General features: G+C 40.4%; 1 long non-coding RNA gene across 4 annotated transcripts in view; it reads left to right on the plus strand.

Moving 5' to 3' along the window:
- LOC307104881 overlaps nt 1-12,290 on the plus strand; it is a 166,175-nt gene extending 153,885 nt beyond the window's left edge. For all 4 annotated transcript variants that reach the window (XR_013813943.1, XR_013813944.1, XR_013813946.1 and 1 more), the window contains exon 7: nt 12,128-12,290. This is a non-coding gene — a long non-coding RNA (uncharacterized lncRNA). The remainder of the gene's footprint in view (nt 1-12,127) is intronic.
- The last annotated feature ends 1,911 nt before the right edge of the window (nt 12,291-14,201 follow it).

The raw sequence follows: 14,201 nt of genomic DNA on the forward strand, positions 1-14,201 counted from the left end.
TACACCAATAATGAACTTACAGAAAGAGAGACTAAAAAAGCAATCCCATTTACCATTGCACCAAAAAAATTGAGATACCTAGGAATAAACTTAACTAAGGAGGTAAAAGATCTATACACGGAAAACTATAGGACACTGTAAAAAGAGATAGAGCAGTGGTCGGCAAACTCATTAGTCAACAGAGCAGCAAACTGTGGCTCACGAGCCACATGTGAGAGGAAGAGGAAGACATAAATAGATGGAAGAACATACCGTGTTCATGGATTGGTAGAATCAACATCATAAAAATGTCCCTACTATCCAAAGCAATCTATAAATTCAATGCACTTCCCATTAAAATACCAACGGCATATTTCACAGATCTAGAACAAACTTTCCAAAAATTCATCTGGAATAAAAAAAGACCCCGAATAGCTGCAGCAATCCTGAGAAAGAAGAACAAAGTAGGTGGGATCTTAATACCAGATGTCAAGCTGTATTGCAAAGCCACTGTTCTCAAAACTGCCTGGTATTGGCACAAGAATAGACATAAATATCAATAGAATAGAATAGAGAACCCAGAAATCAACCCAAACCACTATGCTCAATTAATATTTGACAAAGGAGGCATGAACATACAATGGAGTCAAGACAGTCTCTTCCATAAATGGTGTTGGGAAAATTGGACAGATACATGCAAAAAAGTGAAACTAGGCCACCAACTTACACCATACACAAAAATAAACTCAAAATGGATCAAGGACTTAAACATACGATGGAAAACCATAAAAATACTAGAGGAATCCACAGACAGCGAAATCTCAGACATATGCCGAAGCAATTTCTTCACTGATACTGCTGCTAGGGCAATGGAAACTAAAAAGAAAATAAACAAATGGGACTACATCAAAATAAAAAGCTTTTGCACAGCAAAGGAAACCATCAACAAAACAACAAGAAAGCCCACTGCATGGGAGAACATATTTGCCAATGTTATCTTTGATAAGGGTTTAATCTCCAACATTTACAGGGAACTCATACAATTTAACAAAAGGAAGATAAACAACCCAATCAAAAAATGGGCAAAGGACCTAAAAAGATACTTTTTGAAAGAAGACAGAAGGAAGGCCAAGAGATATATGAAAACCTGCTCAAAGTCACTAATCATCTGAGAGATGCAAATCAAAACAACAATGCGGTACCATCTCACACCTGTCAGAATGGCTATCATCAACAAATCAACAAATGACAAGTGCTGGCGAGGATGCGGAGAAAAAGGAACCCTCGTGCACTGCTGGTGGGAATGCAGACTGGTGCAGCCACTGTGGAGAACAGTATGGAGTTTCCTCAAAAAACTAAAAATGGAGCTCCCATTTGACCCAGTGATCCCACTTCTAGGAACATATCCCAAGAAACTAGAAACACCAATCAGAAAGGATATATGCACCCCTATGTTCATAGCAGCACAATTCACCATAGCTAAGATTTGGAAACAGCCTAAGTGCCCATCAGCAGATGAGTGGATTAGAAAACTATGGTACATCTACACAATGGAATACTACGCTGCGGTAAAAATGAAGGAGTTCTTACCATTTACAACAACATGGATGGAGCTGGAGAGCATTATACTTAAGTGAAATAAGCCAGGCAGAGAAAGATAAATATCACATGATCTCACTCATTTATGGAATACTAGAGGCCCGGGGCACAAAATTCGTGCATGGGGGAGGGGAGGTGTCCCTCAGCCAAGCCTGTACCCTCTCCAATCTGGGACCCCTACCGGGATCGGGCCTAAACTGGCAGTCAGATGTCCCTCTCACAATCCAGGACTGCTGGCTCCCAACTGCTTGCCTGCCTGCCTTCCTGATTGCCCCCAACCACTTCTGCTTGCCAGCCTGATCACCCCCTAACCACTCCCCTGCCAGCCTGATTGATGCCTAATTGCTCCCCTGCCAGCCTGTTTGCCATATAACTGCCTTCCCCTGCAGGCCTGGTCACCCCTAACTGCCCTACCCTGCAGGTCTGGTCCCCCCCAACTGCTCTCCCCTGCAGGCCTGGGTCCCCCCCAACTGCCCTTCCCTCCTCTGCCAGCCTGGTCACCCCTAACTGCCCTGCCCTGAAGGCTTGATCACTCCCAACTGTCCTCCCTTGCAGGCCTGGTCCCTCCCAATTGCCCTCCCCTGCTGGCCTGATTGCCCACAAATGCCCTCCCCTGCTGGCCTGATTGCCCACAACTGCCCTCCCTTGCAGGCCTGGTCCCTCCCAACTGCACCCCCCCCTGCTGGCCATCTTGTGGTGGCCATCTTTGACCACATGGGGACAGCCATCTTGTGTGTTGGAGTGACAGTCAATTTGCATATTACTCTTTTATTAGATAGGATAGAGGCCTGGTGCATGGGTGGGAGCCAGCTGGTTTGCCCTGAAGGGTGTCCCCGGATCAGGGTGGGGGTTCCCTTGGAGCGTGGGGTGGCATGGGCGAGGGGCCTGTGGTGGTTTGAAGGCTGGCCATGCCCTCCCCGGTGACCCAAGTGGAGGCCCTGGTATCTGGGATTTATTTATCTTCTATAATTGAAACTTTGTAGCCTTGAGTGGAGTCCATGGCCAGCCAGGGTATGCAGGAAGCTTGGCATCCTCCATTGCCAGGGAAACCCAAGCCTTCTGCTCGCTCCGTGGCCGCAGCCATCTTGGTTGGGTTAATTTGCATACTCACTCCTGATTGGCTGGTGGGCATGACTTGTGGGTGTAACAGAGTAATGGTTAATTTGCATATTATTATTTTATTAGAAAGATAATGAACAACATAAACTGATGAACAAAAACAGATCCAGAGACAGAGAAACATCAATCAGAACGTCAAACCTCAGGGAAGGTAGGGGACGGTGTGGGTAAGGGGGAGAGATCAACCAAAGGACTTATATGCATGCATATAAGCCTAATCAATGGACAAAGACAACAGGGGCGTAAGGGCATGAATGGGGGGTTTTGGGGAGTAATGTGGGAATAAGGACACATATGTAATACCTTAATCAATAAAGAAATTTTTTAAAATTAGGTTATATGTGGCTTGTGGGCTCAGGTAGTTCACATTTAAGGTGTCTCTAACAGAAATCATGTATTCTATAATTCTAAATATAGCATTTACTATAAATTCAGTGTATAGATGATTGTACAAGTTGGTACAAGAAACTCGGTGGTGAATACTTGAAACAATATTGCCATTGTGGGCACAGAGGATTTTTATTGGCTTTGGAAACATTGGTCTTCTCACAGTGATGATGATTTAATTGGTCAGGATGGTCATTAAAAAAGGGGCATTTGCGGTTTTCATAGGTAAGACCATGTAATGGACCCATGGTCATAAAGCAAAGGTATTGTAGCTGCCAACATCTATCATCATTCAAAATACAAAATTATTCTTCCTCTCATAAAATTCTAGAATTGGAAGAGAAGGTATAGTTTATTTCATTTGACCTCTTACTTTAGAGATGAAGAAATAAGAGTCAACGAGGTCAAATTATACACTTTATCAGACTCACCAAGTCTTAAAATGAACATGATGCATCCAAGATTAGGCATAAGCAGCATCAGAAGGCCCACGTAAGCAGCACAATTGGGAGGCCCGGCCTTCCATTTCATCCACCACCGTTGTACCAAGCAAGACCTCTTATCAAGCCGAAACCGGTTTGGCTCAGTGGATAGAGCGTCGGCCTGCGGACTGAAAGGTCCCAGGTTCGATTCCGGTCAAGGGCATGTACCTTGGTTGCGGGCACATCCCCAGTGGGCGTGTGCAGGAGGCAGCTGATCGATGTTTCTCTCTCATCGATGTTTCTAACTCTCTATCCCTCTCCCTTCCTCTCTGTAAAAAATCAATAAAATATATTTTAAAAAAAGACCTCTTATCAGCATTTATCTGTGCTGTATAAGGCATGCCTCGTAACAGCTGTCAGAGGAGGAAAAGAGCGAAGCTGATTTATAAACCTTCAGCTCAGTACGTGTGTGCAAGCTGAAAACAGACTGGACTTCCCTACTGCTGCTCTTCATGGTGACCTTGAAACACGGTGGTAGGGGAAATCTTCCCAATAAGCAGAGTCCAGGTGGCACAATTGACCATTATCTTTATTTATTTAAAGAAATTTATTTTATTTCAATAAGCAACTCAGTGGTAATTCTACAATATTTTCAACAAATATGCCATTAAAGGCTTGCATCCCATTCTCTAAACAACTTCTTTCATTCCTCTTTTTAAATTAAGTCATAGAACAGCAAAACCTAATCACCCACTTTAAAATTCTCTCAGGCATTTTAACTACAAAGTCGGAACAATTTTGCTGGCTATGTACCTCAATGGGCTGCTAGTACAAGGTGAGGGAGGAGAGCCTGCTCTTTTCAATAAACATATGAGAGAATCGGGGAGTGTTTTCATACTGTTTCTGCCATGAATGAACTGTGAAACCTCTCCAAATAATGTGTCTAAGTCCTTATTTTGTAAGTGGAAATTAAAATACCTGTCAAATTTACATCACAGAGTTGAAATGGTGGTAAAGTGAGATAGTATGCATGACAATAGAGTCCTTTCTGATTCTGTAAGGCTCTCTGGCCCTGTTGGTCTTCTTGTGGCATATTTAGCAGATATGACCATTATCTTTTGATGGAAAGAGAATGACCCAAGATTTAAATATATGCAAATTCCTGGGTAACAAATAGTTAGGAAGGTGAAAGATGGGAGAATCAGGGAAAGAAGGTCTTGCTATGTGGATGGACTTATGGGAGTCGGCACAAAGTGTGAAGATCTCTGTATGGCATATTAACGGCCACCAGATAGCTTCTACTCTGGAACAGGCATTAAACAACCAAGTAATCATGGACAACACATCAGCCAGTGCATCAGCTATCTCTGTCATCAGAGACCTGAGGGCTTGAACACTGGGAACAATGAACAGAGTAACCATGGTTTCAGGGATGGAGGTTATGCATGGGCCCAACCACATGAGCTCCTGGTGACTAAGGCTACTATAATTTGTGCCACTGCTGAATGACCAGCAGTCAACAAGCGAGACCAATTATAATTCTCAGATATAGCACTATCCCTTCAAAAGGCCAACCAGCCACCTGGTGGCAAGTTGAATACATTGGAACCCTTCCATCCCGGAAAAAGCAGCAATAAATACATTTGGAATTAACAGTTTTTGAACCTATACCTATTCTAGGTATGAATTTGCCTTTCTTATCTGAAGAACCTCAGATAGCACCATTATCCGTGGGATTACAGGAAGTTGAATCCACCCACACGGGATCCCATATAACATTGCATTAGACTAAGGGAGTTTTTCTCAACCAGGGGAAATTCCTCCCCACACTACCCACCCACCCTCCAAGGGACATTTGGCAACCTCTGTAGATAAATTTGGTTGTTACAACTGGGAGGATGCTACTGACATCTAGTGGCTAGAAGCCAGGGCTGCTGTTAAACATTCTGCAGTGTTCCCATACAAACATAGCTTATCCAAAATGTCAATATGCCACTGTTCAGAAACCCTGGACTAAGAGACTCGCTTTACAGCAAAGGAGATACAGCAGTGGGTCCATGATCATGCGACCCACTAGTTCTGTCAAGTACCACAGCATCCAAAAGCAGCTGGCATTGAAAAGCAATAGAATAGCTTATAGATGACATAGGTAAGGCACAACTCGAAAAGAATACCCTTTAAGGATAAGGAATCATCTTCCAGGAAGCAACATATACTCACATTAATGGCCATAATATGGCACTGTGCCCCATGAATTAGGATACATGGTGCAAGGAACCAAGGGATGGAAGTAAAATGATCCATAGGGGGGTTCTGCTTCTTTTTCTTTTCTTGTTTTCCTTTTTATTGAGTTTACTAGAGGCCCGGTGCATGAAAATTTGTGCACTGGGGAGGGGGGATTCCATCAGCCCAGCCGCGCCCTCTTGCAGTCCAGGACCCTCAGGGAATGTTCGACTGACGGCTTAGGCCCACTCCCTGGGGGAACGGGCCTAAGCTGGCAGTCAGACATCCCTCTGGCAGCCCAGGAGCTCTGGGTGGGGGGGTGGAGGAGATGTCCAACTAATGGCCCCCCGTGGGGAGCGGGCTTAAGCCATTAGTCGGACATCCTTAGCACTGCTGTGGAGGCAGGAGAGTCTCCTGCCACTGCTGCTGTGCAGGCAAGTCATGAGCCAGCTTCTGGTTCAGCTGCACTCCCGCTGTGGAAGTGCACTGACCACCAGAGGGCAGCTCCTGCATTGAGCATCTGCCCCCTGCTGATCAGTGCATGTCATAGCGACCGGTCGTTCTTGGTTGTTCCGCCCTTAGGGTCACTTTGCATATTACCCTTTTATTACATAGGATTAGGGTGACACTTTGTTGATCCTGACAGCAATTCCCCAAAAACTTTCTGTATATAAGTTCCAAATTGGAGTCAACTTTCTGGGGAACTTGACTTGCAACTAATACATACACTGCAGTCCATGCACTTGAAGATTTAGTCCAAGTATGCTGCTTAAGCCCACCAGAACTTTCCTCCTTCCTTGAAAGCTTGTCTTCTGAGTATCTGTTCACAGATACACACTATTCATTATTCTCCTCACTTTTGCCTATTCTCTTTCATGTTTGGGAAAGTTTTCTGCTAAAAGCCAGAATAGCAATTGATGGAACTAAAAAGAAAAGTACATAAAAGATGCTCCTTTTTTTTTTTATACCTGAAACAAGTATTCTGTGATAAAAAGATTGAAATGAATTACAATTAGTTTTAGCTCACCAAATATTTGGCCTGAAGCATTTGTTTATGAAATGCAAAACCCACCTTGATCTAGTATCAAATATACCAATGCTCCTTTTCTTTCTTCTATAAAACACACTGACTTTGTTTATAGTGATGTTGATATTAATCATCTTTAAGAAGACTCTAACTTTGATTTGTTTGTCCAGTAGCAGTGCCAGGTTTTTATGTTTTTCATTTCTATTCTTGTACATCAGCCTATAGCAGGAGAGAAATTGGCTGAAGTGAAGGGTCGATTCAAATGCCAACTGAACAACAAATGAATACAGTCAACAATTCTATAGCCTAATTGAAATTATAATCAAATTCTTTATTGGCCAGAACTAAGATCTCAATATCCCCATTCAACAAGTAAACTCAGAATATTCCCTTAAATGCACATTCCTATTGAAAACAAATCTAAAGAGAATGAGTATAATTGGTATATTTTCTTCTTTAAATTCTTGGTAAAAATTACCAGTGAAACCATCTGGATTTCAAGCATTTCCTTGAGGGAAGGTATTTTTTTATTAAGACATAATTGACATATAGCATTATATTAGTGTTGAGTGTAAAGCATAATGACTAGATTTTATGTATATATTGCAAAATGATCACCACAATAGTCTAGTTAATATTCATCACCATGCATGGTTGCAATTTTTGTGTATGTATGATGAGAATTTTTAAGATCTACTCTCTTAGCAACTTTCAAGTACACACTATAGTATTGTTAACTATAGTCACCATTGCTGTATATCATATCCCCAGAATTTATTTATTTTAAAACTGTAAGCTTTTGACTACCTTTTTATTTATCAATTGTATTTACTTAATAGTACTATTCTATTTTTTCTTTCATTTTGTCTGTTATTTTTCTCAAAAAAGTATCCCTTTCATCTAATTTATTTTCATAAAATTTATAACAATATTTAATATTTCTTTCTTATATAATCAAACTAGAGGCCCGGTGCACGAAATTCGTGCATGGAGGGGGGTTGTCCCTCAGCCCAGCCTGTACCCTCTCTAATCTGGGACTCCTCGAGGGATGTCCGACTGCCCGTTTAGGCCCGATCCCAGTGATCGGGCCTAAACGGGCGGTCGGACATCCCTCTCACAATTCAGGACTGCTGGCTCCCAACTGCTTGCCTGCCTGCCTTCCTGATTGCCCCTAACCGCTTCTGCCTGCCAGCCTGATCACCCCCTAACCACTCCGCTGCCTGTTTGCCCCCAACTTCCCTCCTCTGCCAGCCTGGTCACTCTCCTGCAGGGTTGATCACCTCTAACTGCCCTCCCTTGCAGGCCGGGTGCCTCCCAACTGCCCTCTCCTGCTGGCCATCTTGTGGTGGCCCTCTTGTGTCCACATGGGGGCAGGATCTTTGACCACATGGGGGCAGCTATATTGTGTGTAGCAGTGATGATCAATCTGCATATTACTCTTTTATTAGATAGGATAGAGGCCTGGTGCACGGGTGGGGGCCAGCTGGTTTGCCCTGAAGGGTGTCCCTGATCAGGGTGGAGTTCCCTTGGGGCATGAGGCGGCCTGAGCGAGGGGCCTGTGGTGGTTTGCAGGCCGGCCACGCCCCCTGGCAACCCAAGGGGAGGCCCTGGTATCTGGAATTTATTTTCCTTCTACAATTGAAACTTTGTAGCCTGGAGCGGAGCCAAGCCTGGAGCTCCCTCCGAGGCCGGCAGCCATTTGTGTTGGGGTTATAATTGAAACTTTGTAGCTTAAGCGGGTGGGCGCGGCCAGGATGTGCGGAAAGCTTTGCTTCCCCTGTTGCCGGGGACAACCCTGGCCTGCTCTCTCAAGCTCCATTCTGCCGCCATTTCTGTTTGAATTTATTTACCTTTTATAATTGAAAGTTTGTAGCTTGAGTGGAGGCTTAGGCCTGGCAAGGGTAGGCGGAAAGCTTGGCTTCCTCTGTTACCTAGGAAACCTTGCTCTCTGTGGCTGTAGCCATCTTGGTTGGGTTAATTTGCATACTCGCTCTGATTGGGTGGTGGCCGTGGCGGAGGTATGGTCAATTTGCATATTTGTCTATTATTAGGTAGGATTTTCAAATGGTATCATTTTCCTTTAGCCAAAAAAAAAATAACAACCCACCAAATTCCTCTAGCATTTATTGTAGGGCATATATGCTGATCAATACTTTTCTAGTTTAATATGTTTTATATTTTTCTTTAATCAGCTTAAATATATTGTTCCATTGTCTTCTCATTTTCATTGTTTCTGATGAGAAGACAGCCTCTTTATTGTTGATCCCTGTATTTACTGTGTGATTTTCTTCTTGCTTTTTTATGTTCTTTTTAAATTTGGCTTTCAGTTAAACAAAACATAAAAACTTGGTTCAATTTAATGTGTCTAGGGTATCCCCCGCCTCTACTTGGTGTTTGTTAAATATGGATGGATTTTTTATAATGTTTTGAAATTTTCCAACCAATATTTTCTCAGATAATTTTTCTGCTTCCTACTCTCTCTTCTTCTAAGACTTAAATTACACAAAGGTGAATTCATTTTCTATTCTGCCACAGGTTACTGATGTTCTGCTTTTAATTTTCAAAATAATTTTATGGTAAATTTTCTCATAATTATTAATAATTCTGATAGAAAATCCAAAAGAAAATCAAAAGGTAAAAAGTATCATCAATTGATATCATACCTTTAGAAATGGAAGTATTTTTTTCTCTTCTCTCCCAAACCTTAGACCTCATTTTCTTTTTTAATGTCTTATTGTGTTTGCCAGGACTAGCAGTTTGTAGTTATTAATAGAAATAATAATAACTATATTTGTCTTTAATCTAATCTTAAAGGAAAATATCTAAAATTTCATCAGAGGGAAGCCATTTGCTAAGGTTATTGAAAGATACTATCAGTCAGTAAACCTTAGGGAGCTTCTAGATTTCAAGTATTTTGCTAATTTTAAATAAATTTTAAAATGCATTGCTTTTGTTTTTCTCCAACTCATGGGAAAATACGGGACAATAGTCACTAATGCTATTCTCCAAACATTTTCAAAGTATCTCTATTTCTGAATGCATGTAAGGTCACATTTCTCTGTTCCCTGGAAGTCAGGTCAGCCATGTGGCTTGCTGTGACTTACGTTGTATGAGCAAAAGAGATGTATGTCACTTCTGGACAGTGTAGTATAGTTCACCAGGTTCCCTTTTCCTGACTCAGTGATTGTGTAAACATGTGCAGAGAAGGAGCTTATAACAGCTTGGATCCCTTGGTGACTATAATGAGCAGAATCTCTTCGCCAATGTTTATTGGATGGGTAACAGATATTGGAGTTTATTCATGCAGAATAACCTAATCTATCCTTTATTATTCTGTTTATGCTAAACCATTTTTGCATTTAAGGTACTTGCACTTTATCATAATATATTACTTATTAAGATTTTAAATTCCATAGCTTCCTTTTGTAGGTAATATCATAGTTGGTGTGTCCAGTAGGCAAACCAGGTAAGCAATGCAGCTTAGAGAATATTTTCTTTTAAAAAAACATTTCTTTCTTAGTGTGAAATTAGTGAAATGAAAATAATTAAATATATAGTCCCTGTCTTTGGAGAATATAGATAGTTTATTAAAAGAAATGAAGTTCCCAATAACAACTCTACATGTTGAGCTTAGGAATTTAAAAAAGAAGAAGGAATAAAAAAGAAATATTTTCTAGATGGAGTAATTCTGAAAGGCTTTCTGGAAAAAAGTGACATTTAAACTGAGTTTGAAGTATGAACAGAGTAATGATGGGGAAATTTCTAGGCAGGGTCCATTAAAGACATTTACTATGAGGAAAGTATAAGCAAGATATATTAATAAAACAGCAAGTTAAGACAGTTTGGCTCACTTATAATAGCAGAGTTAAACTGTAGGAGTATGAATTTGATTCTACATGCATCAAAGATGTTTGAATAGGGAAGAAATTTTGTTATTATTTTAGGAAGAGGACTAATATTGTAATTATATTTAATATGAATTAGAAGAGGTGGGTACTAGAAGTTGGGAGGGGCAAGAATTTTTAATTGTTGAGATGAGACAGTGAGGACCTGGAAAAGGAATGACGTTGAGTTTTATTGAGCTACATGGTTTATAGATGCATTTATCTATGACTTGGAAACCTAACATCTTTCATTTTTGTTTATTGTGAGCCATATAAATAAAGTCTATAACAAAATACACCTTATTGGATAACTACCCCAATGTAGGATTTTACTTATTGGACACTGACTCAATTATGCTAAAGTTTAACACTAAAACCCAAAGTGAAAACACAGATGCCTATGGAAAGAAAAGTTGGCAGCACAAACTTCTGGGAATTAGGTAGGGTTTTTTGTTTGTTTTTGCCTTCTGCTGCACAATGAGCAATTGTGATTCAGGTGTATTTGTTTATTCTGTAGAAAAATAATCCTCCCACTATAACAAAAGTACCATTATAAAGAACTAGATGTAATCAACAACATCCTACTTTGCCATGTCTTGCATGACTGTAAGGGGGTCACATTCAAGGATCATGATCAGACTTCTTTGTCTCCTTCTTTTTAAGAGGCATTTTGAGAATTGTAATACTTCTCCTTGTCCTACAGCATCATTTGTCTAGGGTAGAAGGGTTGGGTATCAAGCATAGAAGAGTCAGTGTCCAATAAGTAAAATACTATGGTTGGGGTGGTTATCCAAAAAGGTGTATTTAATTATAGACTTTATTTATATGTCTCACAATATATGAAAATGAAAGATGTTAGGTTTCCAAGTGCTAAGTCATAGACAAATGACTATAGGGTTTTTAAAGTGGTCACTTCGAGAGTCGTTTCACAATATATTAGTTGGCATGTCTTTCTTCCAGTTCTGGTTTGGTTACCTTCTCTCTGTTTTCAGTGTAAACAGGGGTACAAAGGGAATTATCTTCCTGCGGCTCAAAATAACTACTTAGTTGGATAAAATTTATAATGTTGGATTCCACTTTTAGCCAGGAAATACAAACAAAGCATGGAGACTGCTTGTTCCCTGACCCCAAATTCATTCCATGTTGCTATAGCATCACCCCTGAGAAAATGGGCCCGCCTGTTTTCCACCCCATAGACGCACTCAATGGGCTTTTGTCAGCTCTTGAATTATAGCATTAAAATTTAAACACTAGGGATTTAATGGAGGATTATTATGACACCCCAGTGCATTCTTTCTGTTGCCATTGGAAACAAGCCAAGGATGAAATAAAATAATTGTTTTAGAGGTGCTGTTTTCTAAAAGATGAAGGCTCTACCTTATATCTTTGGGGTTTTATAAACTGGCTTGTTTAGGTTACTATTAATATGAGAAAAGTACTGGTAGCATGTACCAATGCAATGACTGAAGGTATTTTCTTTCTTTTAGTTCACCAAGGTACAAAGGCAGAAGATATTTTCACAGGCCCCAGAAGATGAACTTCAAGCTGCTACTCCCAAACACATTCTCCACTGTCTGGAAGACGCGCAAAGGCAGCGTTCTCCATCTGAAATCCTTCAAAGTGCTGTGGGAATAAAAGGCTCCCTGCCAAAAGCCCCAGAGAGATCTCTATTGAAACCTCATGAATGGAACTGAGAATTCCTTGTTACAATACTGTTTGTTTCTTGGGTCATATCCTTGTATCTAAGAGGACATCAAAATAAATGACAAAAACAAGACATTATTGGGTTGGTCTATGAGAAATTTTCTGATAGGTGATTTTGCATCTAGATTTCTTTTCTCTGCTAATCATTTGCCTTTGTAGTTGGGCATCATTTTCACCTTTTCCCTATTCTGGTGTCAACATCCAGGTTTATATTCACGATTGTATTTTTTGTTTCAGCAAAAGAGATTACAATTTATGTTGCTCTCTCAGTTGCCAATAATACAGTTATATCCTTTCTGCTCCTGTATTTTTGCTGGATAATGCTTTTCAAATATTTTTTTAAATTTTTCATCTTTGGAATAAGTTAAAGTTTTTGTAGAAATAATACAAAAAGAGTAACAGACAGTAATAAATAAATAGTCCTTTGGGTTTTCACCACCCAGAGAAAATACTTCTTAATCTAAACATGATTCTGTATATACAGCAATGAAAATAAGATTTATTTCACTGAAGACTTTCAGTGTTCCCCTGGACTCTTCTGAGGTAACCCTATTACCATTGCCTTCTGGTTTTCTTTCACAGGTAGCCCATGCAAACATCTTTATATATGCCATTTTTTACATGAAAATGGTAAATTTTACATATTCAGCCCTTTGATTTCACATAATAATAAATCTTGAATCCAGCATTTGTATGATATTTTTGTGGGACTGGAGAGTTGGGGATTTGAGGGAGGCGACTAAAGGTCTTGCCTTAGAGTGGTCTTTGCTGAGCAAGCACACAGTTACCTGTTAGGTTATATGCAGCTGGTCATTACATGGAAAAAGTAACAAAACATGCTTTTATACAACAACAAAAATTGTTAACATTATATTTACTTGTCATGTTTTGGGATAATTTTCTATGGTTTGTGTGGAACAACTAATTTCTCTGTCCAGTCCCTAAATGAGAGATTTTTAGTACTGTAGTTCCTTGTTATTTGCTTTCCAAAAAAAAAAAAAAAATCATTATACTAGTAAATATGACTTTATGCACACATATCAATACACTTGTACTCTAAATTACTAGAAGTTGATCTATTTGTATTATACATAGATGTTTACCATCAGTGAACCAGACTAGCATTTATGAGAACCGCTGTGAGTTATGGGCCCCCATTGAACCAATGGTGTTACTTCAGGAAACAGAGTGGGAGTTGAAATTTCCCCCAGAGGGCAGCTGCCGTTTTTCAGGTCAAGGTGAGATGCTGCTGGGGTCAGTATGACTGTGCTCTTGAATATATAATTTTCACCTGATAAGTGAGGCTTATTGGGCCTTTGCCACCTTGTTCGTCATTGAGTCCCAGTTGATCCACTCCAAAAGCAGAAATATCAGGCCAGAGAGTCACAAGGCTTCCATGGGTCAGGTGTTTAGCTTTTCCAATGGTCCAGTAGCAAGGTATTAGCTGGTTTTCTAAAAGTTGTACCTGGAAACCATGCCAAAGGCCATGAGTCTGAAACCCCAAAGGGTTCATTCAGGGCAGAGGCTGCCTCACATAGTCAGAGATCCCAACTGACTAAAACTTGTCAACCAAACTGAGCTCAAAGGTGTCAGGTTTCAGTAAACTAACTTCTAAGGCATGTTCTTCAACAAAAAGAAAATTACTCCCAAAGGAAGACCAAGGTTGCATAAAAGCAAAGAAATTGAAAAAACATTATGTACAAAATAGTCAAATTACTGGTGAATTGTTTAAAAAATTAAGTAAATAAAAAGGAGCCTCGCTGGCACGGCTCAGTGTTTGGGCATCAACCTATGAACCAGGAGGTTATGGTTTGATTCCCGGTCAGGGTACAAGCCTGGGTTGCTGGCTCAATCCCC

Source organism: Cnephaeus nilssonii, assembly GCF_951640355.1.
Source record: "Cnephaeus nilssonii genome assembly, chromosome: 9".
Lineage (NCBI taxonomy): Eukaryota > Metazoa > Chordata > Mammalia > Chiroptera > Vespertilionidae > Cnephaeus > Cnephaeus nilssonii.